The sequence below is a fragment of the Cavia porcellus genome, unplaced genomic scaffold (genome assembly GCF_034190915.1).
Source record: "Cavia porcellus strain 051 isolate PalLab524CR breed Dunkin Hartley unplaced genomic scaffold, mCavPor4.1 scaffold_14, whole genome shotgun sequence".
In the NCBI taxonomy this organism is placed as follows: Eukaryota; Metazoa; Chordata; class Mammalia; order Rodentia; family Caviidae; genus Cavia; species Cavia porcellus.
The window spans coordinates 44,055,604-44,069,434 of NW_026947497.1; the positions used below are offsets into that span (position 1 = coordinate 44,055,604).

The 13,831-nt window shown below is 34.3% G+C and overlaps 1 protein-coding gene and 1 long non-coding RNA gene across 7 annotated transcripts in view; both read right to left on the reverse strand.

The window, feature by feature from the left end:
* Window positions 1-13,831, reverse strand: part of Lrba (LPS responsive beige-like anchor protein) — a 662,281-nt gene that overhangs the window by 317,544 nt on the left and 330,906 nt on the right. The window lies entirely within an intron of this gene.
* LOC134470362 (uncharacterized) overlaps window positions 1-13,831 on the reverse strand; it is a 63,203-nt gene that overhangs the window by 18,977 nt on the left and 30,395 nt on the right. The window contains exons 2-3 of the long non-coding RNA XR_010039220.1: window positions 12,758-12,854; window positions 1-10,064 (exon numbers count right to left, since the gene is read on the reverse strand). The exon at window positions 1-10,064 is cut by the window's left edge and continues 18,977 nt beyond it. This is a non-coding gene — a long non-coding RNA (uncharacterized LOC134470362). The remainder of the gene's footprint in view (window positions 10,065-12,757; window positions 12,855-13,831) is intronic.

Here is a 13,831-nt window from a genome sequence, read left to right on the forward strand (position 1 = left end):
AAAGACAAAATGCTCAACATGACCCGAAGGCCCCAGTGTGGTCCCCTTACTGACAACATCTCCAGTCCATGTCCCTTGTTACAAGCCACATTCCAGCTATGTGGCCTTCCTTGTAGTCCTTATACTCATCACAGTCTTTTTCCTCTGTCTGGAAATTTCTTCTTCATCCAGCTGACTTCTTCAAATTTCAATTCAATTGTTATTTCAAAAATAACATTCCTAAGCTCTTTAATTGAGTCTCAGACACTAACTGATGGAACTCAAAATACAATTAGGTTCTGCTTTACTATGCTCTCATAACTGCAGTTTTACATAGTTTGTGATATTAATAACTTCTCTGTGGAGTATGGAATCTACAGGGACTGGGGGCTTTGTTTATTATAGTAGCACTAGAGCATGGCACAGAGACTGGCACTGAGCAGGTTTTGGTATGGGAGGTGGGGTACAGACACAGTCTTGCTGTGTGTGTATTTTAGGCTGGCCATGAAGTCAATATGTAGCTAAAGCTAGCTTCAAACACAGAGATTCTCCTGCTCAGCCTTTCAACGGCTGGCATTATAGGTGTGTGCAATCCCTCCTGAATTGTTATGAAATGAGTAAGATGAGAGATAAGCAAAGAGAATATAAAAAAGTGTACTGTATCTGATAAGATAAAACTCAAGAAAGTAGGATTAAAGAACACAGCATTAATAGGAATAGGAATAGGAATGAGAAAGGAAATTATAAATTCAAATGATAAAGCTTCTCATCACAGGATCACTGCAAGGGATTTGGCAAGGGAATTATGGGTAAATTTATATAACTGTGCAAACACCATAATCCAGTTTTGGAATGTTTCCCTCATCCAAAAAGTTCCTGTGCCTGAGATCAAACTCTACTCTTAAATCCAATCGCAAATGCACACTGATCTTGTTTTGTCTTTATTTAATTTTCTAGAAGTTTCAGATCAAAGGAATCATACAGGACATAGTCCTTGGTCCCTGGTTTCTTTCACTCAAAATAACTCTGTGGCTCACCTATGTCACTGTTATGTGTAGCTGACGTAGTACTCTATTGTACACTCCATCGAGCACAAGTTTCACGTTCTGTTTACCCATTCAACAATTGGTAAACATTTAAATTGTTTCCAGTTTGTGTCTATTACAAATAATATTGCTATGGAAATATACAAATAAGACTCAGTGCAGACATATGCTTTTAAATTGCTTATGCAGGTACCAAAGAATGATATCAAGTGTAAGTTTTCTATAAGGACAAAATGTTTTCCAAAGTGATTGCTCCAATGTACATTCATTACAGCAATGTGTAAGCATTCCAGTTTCTCTTCGTTCTTCTCATCACTTGACAATGTCTAATCTTCTGTTTGTATCCATTCTCACAGGTGGATACTACTATACCATTTTGTTTTTAATCTGTATTTTCCCACTGACTTCTAACGTTGATCATTTTCTCATACCAGTAAGAATACCCATATACTTACTCTGGTTAAAAGCTTTCTTTTCATATCATTTGCTTATTTTAATTACCTAATAATGAGTTGTAAAGCTCTTAATACACTCTAAACATAATTTCTTTAGGTTTTGTTTTGTTTAAAAGTGTGCGGTAGTGGGTATATAATCCAGGGCTTGCTTTCATGCTGACTGCATCCTCAGCCCTTTTTAAATTTTTTTATTTGGACATGGTCTCACTAAGTTGCTAAGTTGCCCGGGTTACTTAAACTTGATAATCCTTCTTGTCTCAGCCTTGCAGAGTACTGGGTTTAACAGGAACTCATGATCATGTCTAGCCTAATTATAATTTCTTTATTAGATATGTAAGGGCGTTATCCTGGTATGTCCTTGTCTTTTAATTTTAATTAATGATATTTTTTAAAGGAAAAAATTTCTACTGTACTTGATAACATCATAATTTTTTATTTTCTAAATTTTAATTTTATGTTATTGAATTTGGATCATTAATATTTTGTTAATGATATATATTTTTAAAGGAATTTCATTTATCTAAACAAATATGCTATTTTCAAGTTGAAAAAAATTGAAGTTCAGAGTGCACTTAAGATTTTAGAAAATGGGAAGAATGAGAGCTAAATTCTATAAACAATAATTATATGTTGGGGTTGGTGCTCAGTGATAAAGTGCTTGGTATGTGTAAGGCTCTGGTTTCAAGCTGCAGCACCAAAAGCAAGTAAATAATTAAAAATAAAAATACAAATAGTGGCTGTTGCAACTCGCCAGTAGTTCTCAACTAGTCTGACACTCTTCCTAAATAAAATCAAGAAAACTTGAAAGAAATTTTATTTGTCACAATACTACTATGATGTACTGGCAGAAGAAAGGGCAGAAAACCACCTTATCAGAACAGGCTTAGAACACTAATAGTCTGTTCGGGTTGACACACTGTGTCAACCTGAGGGGTCTACAAATTTCACCAAGTAATTCAGCAGCTCTTCCTTCTGGGGTGTAAAGGACAAGCCATCATCTCTCTAGGACATTGTCAGTGGTGTCAATTTAAGAAGGTCAGAAGTTTAAGCGATACAGCAGGTGGCCAGAGTCTTTACTTTGTAAACACCCTCAGCCTGTGCAAGAGGAAGGCACAGTTGCAGTTTGAGTGCTATACTCACCCTGGGAGGTGGTAGCCTGGTTAAAATATAAAGGAGGAGAAAAGGCTTATTCTCTCCTCCTTTTTTTATTTCTGATGCTTCTGCTGTCTTCCTTAGCCTTGAAGTGTTGCCCCTGGTGCCATGCCACCCTGCCCTTGAGTCTGCTGATTATGGACTGAAACTTCCACAAACTGTGAATTAAATAAATCTTTCCTTCCTTAATTTTGGGGATCAAGTATTTAATCCCAGCAATGAGAGAAAAGTAATCAAGACATAGGTTAAGTCCTGCATTCCTTTAAAATGTTCTACTAACCACAGCTGAAAGTGTCAAACTACATCATTACCTTAGCGTATGCCCAAGCATTTTTTTCTCAAAAACACAGGCTTTGTTTACATGAAGGTGAAACTGGATGGTATCTCATTCAGAACTCTTATCAAAAGTTGTTCACTGTTCAGGTTTATTCTGGCTCACAGTTTCAGAGATGCAGTCCTTGGTCAACTGGCCCTGTTGATTTGGGGCCTGTAGCAGGCAGAATATCAGGGTGGAAACACATGGTAAACAAAGCTTTTTGCTCCCAAGACAGTCAGGAAGTGGAGCTGAGGGGTGGATCTCAATGTCTGCTTCAAGAGCACATCCCCAGTGACCCTCTTTACCAGGCTCCAGCTCATAAAGGTTCTACCATCACCCAACGACAGCACAAGCTGGCAACCAAGCCTTCAAAACACTGTCTTTGGGAGACATTTACAATCTAACCACACAGTTAGTCCTCTTAAAAAGTAAGTATTTGAGATGTAAACTGAATCAACGTATCTAGATTTCCATTTTCTTTCTGAAAAAAGTCTAACTACTCATGATGGCATTTCCAATGTTTTATGATCTGCTTTTTGTTTTCCCTTAGTAACTGCTTCTAGATGTGTACAATTAAATTTAAATGTAAATATTTCCTATTATAAATTATTTGTTTAAATCTTGCTTTCTCTTTCATTTTCTCAAATTTCCACATTTAATGGTCATGCCTTGTATAACTTCCTCCGTATTCTGACATGATCCCTATCATTACTTTTATCTTTAGAAAAATCCAAAAGCAGATATTTGGAATTTTTACTATACATATTCCACTATAATGTAACTAACTGTATATCTGAAGTTTTCATTAAACCATAATATTCTGAAATAATAAGGTTTTATATTCCAAAACAAACAGCCCTCATCACTGTTGCACAAACAGCAAGCACTCAGCATCACCTTAATGCTTGCAGACTTAATAGACATTTAATTAATTTTCACCTCTTTAAAAATTCTTTCCTGAAATTCTATAGGACTGTTTATAAATATGAAAATATCCATAATGGCATACAAGTCTAATTTTTTCCACAAAAATCATGCCTCTTCTGAATACAGTAGTCTCTACTCTCCTCCCCCAAATCCATTTTCCACAGTTTCAGTTACCCAGAGGCAGTCTGAGAACAGTAAATGAAAAATTCCTCAAAAGTTTCTGTAAGTTTTAAACAAATATTAATAAAGTATAATATAATTTTTCTATTTTATTATCAGGCATTGTTATTAATTCTACTATAGCAACTTACAAAGTAAACTTTATCATACATATGTACATATAGAAAACACTAGTATCCACTAGGCTCAGTACTGTCCATGGTCTCAGGCCTCCACTGGGGGCCTGGAACCTGTCCCTGAAGGAAAGGACAGAAAACTCAATCTACTTCATGACAGAATTCTATGGCTAGTCTTAACAATCATATAGAATAGAATAAATAGAATCTAAGTAACTTTGCACCCTTCAAAACAGGAGAGTAAATGTTCAAGCAAGCCTTCAATTGCCTACTTTTCTCTTTGCAGCAAAGAAAAATGATGAAAAAATTCTAGCCCTTTAACGTTTGAGTTCATCTGAAACTATCACATTGTAATAGTCAATACTTTTATGCACTCTTCTTTATATTCATACTTGGAACAATCAGTTTAGGATATAGGAATTGCTTACCGTTCTTATGTTCTAATGTGGCAAGTAATATGGAGTCAATTTTAGTACATTCTAAAGGGTTAAAGGTCAAAATGCAAGACTGCATAATTTATCAGCTCAAGTAATTCATCATGAAAGTACAGAGTTAAGCGAAGCATTAGGCTATTACTGCCTTTTCATGAATAAAGGTTAATATCAATGTTTATCTAATTACACATTAGATAGCATTTGCTATTAAACTTTATTCATTGAGAAATTATTCTGTGACACTGTCATATTTTAAAACACTGAATCAAATGTGATTCACAGCAATGCATTATATAATACAAACAATATTTAATGCTCTAGGCTTTAGATTAAAATTAGTTTAGACATTTTGATTAGTAAAATATGCTAACCATGAAATACAAAATTCCACTTAGGCACCAAGAGACACCAACAAACAATTCACAAAACAAACAAAAGCACTAGGAACACATTCATATGTAAATTTTATGTATGTTTCAAAATGTGGATTATTATGTGATATTTCACTTTGTTTAGTATTTCTACATGGTATTTTCTCCTGCAAAAAGCTAGATAACTGAGAAAAGGTCATAGATATAAAATACAAGGTCATTAAAGAACGGTAGAAAAATGATTTTTTAAAAGTTTTAGAATTTTATGAAAGAAAAGGAAATGTAATGTGCTTTTCCATAAATTAACACTGTATTTTAAAATATGTATTTCATTTTCTAAGTTAAACAAACATCATATAAAACAGTATAATAAAAGGTTATACAAAACATGGTAGCATATAATAAAAAAAATCACAAAAAAACTGTTATTTTACTCTGCTTAAAATATTTCACACTAAAGAAAAGCTATTATTTCAGTTAAATGCAATATCAAGATTTCATAAAAATTATTGTTTTATAGTCAAATAAATTCAAATAGAAACCCATATCAATAAGGCAACAAGTTACAGGGTATTAAACTTACTGAGATAGACACTTCATATAGCCCAAGTTCACTATTCGTTATAATTACAAATAACACAGAATAGTTATTCTCAAGGGATGTTCAGATCATAAAGCAATGTAAAAATAAATGTAATGTTATGTTTCTATAACTATTAAATGTAACTTTAACACAATATATTTTCAAATAAATGCACAATCCTGTTTTTGTACAGGACCTGTATTGATTATTGAGCCCAGAGAACAATTTGTAGAATATCTTAAAAGAGAAATTTAAAGATCAGACAATCCAACTATCATCCCTTTCATCCACCCTGAAAAGCTTTCAAATAACAATCTTCACCCACAATCAGTCCATGTAAAGGGATGTATCTGAATGAAAAGAAAAAAGAGCTGCTCTGAATACACATTCCATTTTGCAAATGTAGAGACTCTTGAAGAGTTCTTTTATTCATCCCACAAACATGAACTGAGTACCATATGTCAAATTCTGAGAATATACCAGTCAGTAAAATAAAGAACAACTAATGGTAAAATATATACTAAAATTATATAAAACTTACAAAAAATAATGGTATGTCAGTGCAAGGTAAAACAGTGATGGAAATACATGGATGATAAGAAAAGGCTGAATTGGAAAGGCTGGTCAGAGAGGGGTGGGAAAAGGTGATACGTGAGTAAAGAGCTAGAAGAAAGGCAGGTGTCGAGTAGACTAATACTCAGGTAAAACAGTATGGCATGTAGAACGTAAGCTGTAAGATAGGAGAATGTTAGTGTATTCATCTGCTAGCAAGCAGCCCAGCAATCAGAGCAACCTGAGATCAGATCACTGACAACTTTGTACGGTAGAGTAGCTGAGTTCAGCTAAAATCTGGGATATTTCAGGGAAAGGGATTAAAGGAGCACTAAGGAGACTCATAGAGAAATCAAAAAACTTTTTTGAATAGCTTATGAGCTAAAAATGACTCTTAAATTTTTGATCATTTTAAAAACAAAAATACAGTTTTGGGGGTTTTTTTTGTTTTGTTTTTTGTTTTGTTTTTTGTCTTTTTCGTTTTTATCGGTACCAGGGATCGAACTCATGAGTGCCTGCTTGCAAGGCAGGCGCTTATGCCACTGAGCTAAATTCCCAGCCTCAAAAATAGAGTTTATAATATGAAAATTTATAAGACTAGGAGAACTATTGTGAAGATAATGAGATACAGTATAATACCTGTTATTACTTATCCCAGTACCCTGCTGTGAAGTTCTGTACCAACTTCACTGCATTGTCTCGATCGGCTTTGTTCTGTCTTGAGCTGTTGTAGTTTTACTACCTTCAAATTTTTAAAAAATTTTTAAATTTTTTAAAAATTATGATTTCCATATAAAGTTTTATTGAAACAATCATACTCTTTGATATTTTTTTTCTGTATCTAGCTAATTTTGTACCACAATAACAGTCCTCACTCAATACAGATGCTCGGCACACTATGATGACAGTGATGTAAATTATGACATAAGTGTTTCCAATGTGATACCTAACTGCCGTATCACTTTTGTTTTTATCTTTACAGTATGTACCCAAAAATAGAAAAGAGGACTTTGAAAGTGTTACTTTCAAAGGCATAGTGGAGTATGCATTATTTTGTTCTATAATTAAACAGCAAACATTTTTTGTTTTTGTTTTTTGGAGTGCTGGGAATGGAACACTGTAAGCTTTCATCCACTGAGCTACAGCTCCAGCTGAATGATTTTGCTTATTATGCAGAGCCACTATGTCGATGATAAAAGAAGACAATATATATAATTACCAGATAGAGCACTCTTTATAATATTGCCAAAGCATGGGAAAGCAAGTCAAAAATCAGAATAAACCAATTATCTCATCACAACAATATTTCAGAAAAATAAAACTGGAAATGAGGCTTCAAATCAAAGTAAGTTTCTGAATGAACAGCTCATTTGTTAGCGATGTGAGGAAAGTTGGTTACAGATAGTGAGTTGATTAAATCGAGTTTGATTTGGCAGCTGAAGAATCACTGCGGGGGGGGGGGTATGTAAGAAAATTATAGCCTTCCAGAGAGAACAGTTACTCAAAGAATTGATGACACTGGGAGCAATATGAATAGGCAATTAAAAACAAGGCTAATGTTTTCAAATGTTTTTTGAAGAGCCAACAAATGTTACCTCTGCCTGCCTTTCACTACTTGTTGCTGTTTCAAGGAGTCAATAATGACAGTGAAGTTACTGAATAGTTAGGCTCTGTGAATAGTACACATGAAGCAATTATATGGAGATTTTTTTTCAGAGTTAAGAGAACAGGAATTTAGTAGCACCTAAAGTAGAATCGATCTGCAAAAATGTTTCACAAATGATGGTGGCACAAATATGTGTGAAACAGAAAAAAAGCTGGGCAATTTACAAAGCTTATAGAGATACAAAGTATTTGTCTGTATTATTCAATAGCAGGTACTCTGCAAAACATCTGTTGTGAGGCTATCGTGCTACTGAACTTGGTGGACCATGGTGACCTGGTTTACCTTCATGGACTTAACCATCATTATTCTCGTGGATTTTGCCAAAACTACAAGGCAATTACACTAACTTCCTCTCTGTAAGGCATTTAAAAGATTAATGTGTTGAAGTTTTATTGTCACGTTTTTAAACCTTAAGACAGAGATTAAATTTGTTTTGGACAAGAAGAATTATTATCAAACACTGAATTTCAGAAGTTGGCTTTTGTCTGACACAGTAATGTCTTAAACTGAAGTAAACTAAATTGTAGTAAAGTCATTTTGATGACAAAACTGTTTGAACCATAAGAAGTATCAAGCTCTTTTATTTTCTATGCTATTAAAAGATAAAACTAAGACCACAAATTGCTATAAAAGTTATAACTGATACATTTTTCTAAAGCAAAATCCAGTTCCCCAAGTACTTTTCAGACACAAAGAGAAGGCAAAGAAAATTTTTACCTTTTACTTTGTAAATGAGAAGTTTTCACACAATCTTTAATTGAAAGTAATCTACAATGCAGTAATGTGCTTAAAAAATAAAATTTAAGAAAAATGTCAATTATGTTTTCTGAGAGCTAAATATGCTCAATTAACATCATATCCCCATGACCTACAATATTGTTTTTGACAATATTTTTGTGTGTGAAGACATTTTCCAAAATGAATTACATTAAATCTTACTGCAGATCATATTAATAGATGAAAATCTGCAATTAATTTTGATGATAAAAAACAAGGATCCCCAAGTAAGCAAAATGTTATGCGCATACTTCTCAGGAAAGAAACCCATTCATCTCACTAGGAAAGTCCATTACAGAAAACTACTCAATGAATAAAGGTCAGACACAAGAATTTTATTACCGGTTTAGAAAATGAGACATAATAAGTTTAGGGACACTGGCAAAGAGTTGAGGAGTTCAGAATACAAGGTCTGTATTTATTTTTAATGAGGAGTTTATCTACTGAAGGAACTCACTGCACTGCAGTTTGAAGTACAGCAATCTGTTTTCTACCACCTCATCAATTTCTTGAAAGAGATCCTTTCTCAGGGCTGGAGATTTAGCTCAGCGGCATAAGCACCTACCTTGCAAGCAAGGAGTCGTGAGTTCAATCTTCGGTACCAGGAAAAAGACAAAAAAAAAAAAAAAAAAAAAGGGGGATCCTTTCTCTTTCCTCTATTAACCATTTGCTTATTCCCTAAACCTTATTACAATCTAGCATCCACTTTCCTCATGCTACCCACATAGTCCTAAAAATGTTATTATCTTCTTAATGGCCTAATCTAAGTTCTTTTTTTACAGCTTTGGCCACTTCTCTTACATAAAACCATTTATTCTTCTACTACTATATGAGTTCAGGCACTTCTCTTTCTTGAACACTAAAATATCACCCACCTACACATTCTCCATACTCTTTTCCAGCACTCACCTATTTACAGATGATGAGATCACCTTACCGAAACACGGTTCCTAAGTCACTGCTGGCTGAACAACATAAAAATGGTTGACAAAGTAAGGCCAAATATCTTGGCCCCTATACCTAAGATTTCTGACAATCAAAATCAGATCCTTCTAATCTTAAGGCCCAACAATCTGTTTACCGTAGCACCCATAAAGTACTACAACCTAAATCACAGCTACAAATATAATAAGGAATCTGAAACTAGAAACTGAAAAACATTGCAAATATATTCTTAATTTTAAAAACCACAATACTCAGTGAAAGGTTACAAATATAAGATGTATAAATTGTACAGACCCACTCATGCCAAAAGTTTACTGTAGAAGATTCTGGTCAGATAATAAATTGCAACTATTTGAATAGAAGTTTATACTAAAATTCTGTATGAAATAAAATTCACAACAGTGAAAACTGAAATTAATTGCCATTAACATCAGTACTACATACCATAATACTTTACACTATTAGACTAAAAGACTAAGAAAAATACTCTACTTCTACTTACAATAAATAAAAGTAATCAATGTTGTAATCCTTCCACAAAAATCATTGGAACTCTGGGAGAGAGCTAAAGAGGAGAAAAACATCATGTCTATTATTACTGTGACTAAGTGGGATTAACTAACCCTCATGAGATAAAGTTATGAATTAAGTGAAGCTCAGAATACTAAGAAAGTTTGTGAGGAAAGGATGCAAATAGCACCTTAATTATCTATAGTCTATTAACAAGCAATCCTTATTACTGGCAATTAAAATCCTCTTAAATTTTATGGCAGAAGTCACTGAAATGTTGAAAATTATATGCTAATTATTGTACTGTAAAGCACATGTTTAAGTGTGTACTTTTACTGTAAACACAATAAATAAGAAAGTTTCAAATTCTAATTGAGACAATGACTAAATATTTCATTAAATGGAAAACAAGTAGGTACAAAGCCTGCTTGGGCTCCTGCTGCCACTGTACAGAGCAACTGCCCTAGGAAACCTAGAACTGGAGGCTCTGTTTAGATGGCGCAGGATGAAACCTTCAGTGCTATCATAGCACTCTACATAGGAAGGGGCACGTATGTTTACTGCAGAAATTGTTTTTTGCATGACAATAGGTATGTGATAGTTAATGTACATCATCAACTTTCAAGTTCTGGGTCTTTAAATGCTACCAAGCTGTTCATTCACAGCTTCCTATACCAATTCCCAAACTAAAGATCTAAACAACTATTTTTGTAACTACTTGTAACTACAAGCTGTATGAAAACTAAGACCAAGTGTACCTTATTCCTAACTGTATCACAGTACAGTGACGCTTAGAAGTCAATATAGTGATAATCAAGAAATGGCTGGATATATACAGGAATAAAAGGACTGAAACTTCTTGGGGGTATCACAGTCTATAGAAGGCGAAACAGTATGGTATAAACAATAAGCCCACACACACAAATGCTGTAAGTCATGAAGCAAGGCCAACAAATACCTCTGTCCTTTGTTTGGTTTTCTCTTTTAACTGAGGCCTCCTCTATCTACTATGCATGCCAGTATAACTTTTATATCTATATAAACAAGGGGAAAATTCCTTAAATTATCAAATAGCAAACCAATATACAATCTATTTCCTCTTTCTCTCTCAAAAGTATATTCAAATAAGGATCCAAACAAGGCTCATATAACAAATCTAAGAGAAATTTCTTAAATTTATTCTGTTAGCTCTCATTTTTTTGTACATACTTTTGGCATCTACTTACTGTGTGTATGTACATTTTACTACATTCAAATTTTGTTAATTACATATTTGCTGGCACCTTCCTCTTATATCTGCCATGAACTGATTAGAAGGTGAACAATAATGTCCAATAGAAAATTAATACAAACCAGTTATGCAACTTAAAAATTTTCAAGCATCCATACAAAAAAAGGAAAGAAACTGGTAAAAGTAATTCAAATATGTATTATTTGATATTTGACAAAATGCACCCAAACTATTATCAATTCAATAAGTAATCAATGAGGGCATAGAGATTTTTTTGGGGGGGTGGTAGAAACCAAACCTAGGTTCTTAGGCATGCAAGGCAAGAATTCTACCACTGAGCCACATCAACCCTTTCCCATCTTTTCACCATTTGGAGTTCCAAATCTTTTGTATCTTTTACACTTAGAACACATCTCAATTTAGACTGACTATATTTTAAGTGCTCAATAGACTTAAATAGATACCATACTAGACAGCAGAGAGACTGGAACTTGATCAAACTGAAGTTGAATATACTATCTGCTTTTTTCTCTTTTTGAGTTACTGACAGCCTAACCCATTCACTAGAAAATCTGACAGCAACCTTTGCAGTGATTTTAGTGGCCACTGACAATCTTGCCCAGCTCTCATTTTTGCTTTTCTGTTATACCCTCTCAATTTATTAGCTACAATTCTTCCATTAAAAAGAACTTTCCCTCATTACTCTAGTAATTATGTAGAACAGTTTATATAGGAAAGGGGGGAATAAATGTATGATTTCTCACTTTATCAGTTCCAGAATTATAAGCTGCTCCCCCAGAATCCTCTGAATGTATTCTACAAAGATTTTTTTATGACTATCATTATGAACTTAGGAGTTTAAACCATTTACCCTGTTTCAATCTATTGCAGTTATCACTCATATTTTAGACAGTCCCATCTTTGGCCAGTGGAAATCCTTTCCATTTTAGCTCCTGAGAATTGTCTACTCAAGCCCAGGAACTTTTGACAGCTCCCTAGCTCCTGACATCACTTGTTGGTTCAAGGTGACCTTGCCACATCCTAAAACCCCTCACACTTTCAAGAACCTTAACTCTTTTACTGGTTCTGGTTCCTTTCTTTTCATAGTACAGACTAAAACCCAGATTTGAGTGTGTGCACTGCTACCATTTGTTTGACATTTACTGCTATTCTGGGGACAAAACTAGAAAAGATACTTTTTAAACAAGAAAATACAATATATATTTTCATGATGAATTTAGAATAAAATGAGTTTCCACTTAATTGATTTTTATATACATGTATTTGGGGTCATATTTTTTTCACAGCACACACCAGGAACTTGTTTAGTAAATATTGGGAAACACACAAGTGAATGAACAAATCAAAAGGATGCTGCATTGAAAAAAATCACTCAAATTAAGTTCACAATACCAGTACCAGTACTCATACAATTATAAAAAATAGCTTAACATTTCTTCATAGTTTTATTTTTATTTTTTTAATACCAAAGATCGAACTCACCACCTCACACTTACTAGGCAGGCACTTACTCCACTGAGCTAAATCCTTAGCCCCTGTTTTTTGTTTTTGTTTTGGGAGGTTTTTGTTTGTTTTTGTCCTCAATATGTGTGGCTAGGAGACAAAAAAGGAAGCAGATGGTAAGAGGAAAGAAGACCTCATTTGGAATCTATAAGTAATTATGTTCCAGAGTCATGTAAAATAATTTCTCTCATGTAGTAAATAATACTCAGCTTATTTCCTTTTCCTTTGGCTTTCAATTTAACCACTGCTTTGAATTTTTTTCAGTTTTTGTATATATACAAATCTGTTAACACATACTCGGTGAAATCTATTTTCAACCCTGGGCTTCCTATTTGTTACAGTTTGTTTAGAGGTCCCCCTAAAGCCTCCTGATGTCAATAGGGGGAATCTTTTCAAAGGTGGCTGCATCTAAAGTGTGTGATGCAAGAATTAAGTAATGCTGGGATCGTGGGTACACAATTACTGCTGACTGGTTTGACATAGTTCTAGGTATGGACATGGGAAGAGCCATGCTGAGTGTATTACTTGAATAGACTATAAGGAAAGAAAGAGGGCTGCTGCTAGGGCATGCTGCTTCTTCACCACTTTGCTCTCTTCTGCCCACCATGAACTATCTCTTCTCTGTGATGCCCCTCTGCCCTGCCACCCTGCCTGTGAACTGTAACCACTACAAACAGAAATAAACCTCCCTCCTTTAACATTGGGTGTTGGGTATTTTGTCTCAGCAATGAGAAAAGTAACTAAGATACTAACTCATTTCTTCTATCCCCTTAAATTCAAACTCCTAGGCTCAAGTGATCCTCCCTCTACACCATCTTGAGTAGCAGGGGCATTTTGATTCTTTATTGGCTATGGCTACTAAATATGCTGTAATAACCAGCCTGGTGCAAGCACCTTTTCCATTATCTTTCATCACTGACTCTAAGACTCCTGGAACCAGAGTTGTTGGGTGAAGAACTAAGTGTATGCTGTATATAATTTTGGTAGTTACTGCTAAATTGTTCTTCATACAAGTTTGTGCGTTTTCCATTCAACGAAAATCTAGATTACAGAGAACACCAAAAATT